Source organism: Lactuca sativa, chromosome 3 (assembly GCF_002870075.4).
Source record: "Lactuca sativa cultivar Salinas chromosome 3, Lsat_Salinas_v11, whole genome shotgun sequence".
In the NCBI taxonomy this organism is placed as follows: Eukaryota; Viridiplantae; Streptophyta; class Magnoliopsida; order Asterales; family Asteraceae; genus Lactuca; species Lactuca sativa.
The window spans coordinates 102,610,603-102,613,348 of NC_056625.2; positions in this window are offsets into that span (position 1 = coordinate 102,610,603).

Below are 2,746 nucleotides of genomic sequence, written 5' to 3' on the forward strand. Positions count from 1 at the left end.
CAATGGTTGGGTCGAAGATCCCTATACATCTTCGTTGCCCCTGGATGGATGGAAAATCGAGACTTATGGGCCTCGTCCATCAACACCTGCCGTACTCCACCCCAGTACGGTACCCATACTCTCCTATGAAGGGTCAACAATCATCGGCTGTCGTAGTCAAAAGAAGCTACTCGGCCCATAATCCTCTCACACTTCTGCCTCTCCTCCTTGAGGCCCTCGGCCTGCACCTCTTTGATTTGCTCCAACAATGGAGTAATCACTGTCATCCTCAAACAAATATCTTGGATCGAGGCCGCTGCTGCCTTGCGGCTCAGGGTGTCGGCCACTACGTTGGCCTTCCCTGGGTGATAAAGGATCTCACAGTCGTAATCCTTCAACACATCTAGCCATCGCCTCTGCCTCATATTCAGATTCGGCTGATCCATGAGGTACCTCAAGCTCTTGTGATCCGTGTAAATGGTACAACGGACCCCATAGAGGTAGTGTCTCTAAATCTTGAGGGCAAACATCACTGCCCCCAGCTCTAAGTCATGCGTAGGATAGTTAGCCTCGTGAGGCTTCAACTATGTCGAGGCGTAAGCTATCACATGGCCTCGCTGCATCAGCACTGCTCCCATACCTATGATCGAGGCATCACAGTAGACTACAAAATCTTCTATTCCCTCCGGTAGGGTATGAATCGGTGCTTCGCACAATCTCTGTCTGAAAGTGTCAAATGTAGCCTGCTGCTCATGCCCCCATCAAAACGCCACTGACTTTTTGGTCAGTCGGGTGACCAGTACTGCTATCTTGGAGAACTCCTGGATGAATCTCCTGTAATACCCTCCCAAACCTAGGAAGCTCCGAATCTCGGATGGAGACTTCGGGACCTCCCACTGCATTACATCCTTTATCTTGGCCGGATCCACCAAAATACCCTTCTGATTGACGAGGTGTCCGAGGAACTGCACCTCACGCAGCCAGAACTCGCACTTGGAGAACTTCGCGAAAAGTTTCTCCCTCCTCAAGATCTCCAGCACCTCCCTCAAGTGCTCCTCGTGCTGCTTCTGTGTCTTGGAATAAACCAAGATGTCATCGATAAATACTATCACAGACCGATCCAGCATCGGCCTGCACACGCGGTTCATGAGATCCATGAACGTGGCTGGGGCGTTGGTGAGCCCAAATGGCATCACCACGAACTCATAATGACCATACCTAGTCTTGAAAGCAGTCTTCTGCACATCCTCGCCTCTGACTCGCATCTGATGATACCCGGAGCGTAAATCGATCTTGGAAAACCAAGACGCTCCCTGCAGCTGATCAAACAAATCATCTATCCTCGGAAGTGGGTAACGGTTCTTCACCGTTAACTTATTCAGCTCCCGGTAATCTATACACATACGATGCGACCCGTCCTTTTTCTTTACAAACAAAATCGGTGCACCCCAGGGCGAACTACTCGGCCTGATAAAACCCATGTCTAGCAGCTCTTGCAGCTGCGTAGATAACTCCTGCATCTCTGGAGGAGCCAACCGATACGGTGCTTTGGCTATCGGAGCCGCACCAGGGATTAGGTCAATCCCGAACTCGACCTGCCTCTCAGGAGGTATTCCAGGAAAATCCTCTGGAAATACATCCGGTTAGTCTCGCACTACCGGAACATCATTAAATGTCGTCTTGCCCTTCTCCAAGGCATCTAAAACATAGGCAACATAACCGACGCAACCCTGCTGAAAATAACGCCTCGCTCTCACCGCTGAACACATAATTGATCCGCACTGTGGCCTCTCGCCATGAATCACTAACTCTCCCCCACTGGGAGTGTGAACCCTCACTAACTGCAGCTCACAATCTATCACCGCCCCATTGGGGCTCAGCCAATCCATGCCTACTATAACCTTATTCCCTCGCAGGGGAATAGGGACTAAGTCCACCGGAAACTGCTCATCGAATAACTGTAGAGAACATCCTTTGTGTACCCTTGCAACCCTAACAGTCCTATCAGCTGCTATCTCAACCTCAAGTGGACAATCTAACTCCCCTGGAGCTCTGCTAAACCTCTTGCTATGCGCAAGAGAGACAAATGATTGGGTAGCCCCCGAATCAAACAATAATGTAGCTGAAATGTCGTTCACTTAGAACGACCCTATATAAAACATATAACCATCAGAAACAATCAATAATAAATGCAGGGATAAGGGAGAAATACATACCCGTCACCACGTCAGGAGTCGCTCGCGCCTCCTCTGCTATGGAAAGCTCTACTCTTCGCTCCTGGCGTCTCAGCTTGGCCCTGACGGCCATCTGTAATCCTCAAAGTAGCAGGGGGCAGGTGCTAACACCTTCCCTGCAGCTGCTAAACTCGGACTCTAGGACTTTTTATGTCCCCTCTGATTGCACTGAAAGCAAATCAGATCTGACGCCACAATGGCGGTGGTAGTGGTTGTACAGTCCTTGCTCATATGCCCAGTCCGGCCGCACTTGTAGTAGCCGGAACTCCTTGGCTTGCACACTCCGTCATGCAATCTCCCACACTTGCCACATCTACTGTGGCTCTGCTGACTCCTGGATCTGTGATCTAAAACCTTGTGCTTTTTTCCAGAACCCCCTGTACCCGAAGCCGCCTCTGGCTTCCTCTTCCTCTCCATCTCTAGGTCAATATCTCTCTCTCGAGCCTTGGAAATCATGTCATCCAGCGTTTTACAACTAGACCGGCTCACAAACTGGCGGATATCACTCCGCAACATCTCATGATAGCGGGCCT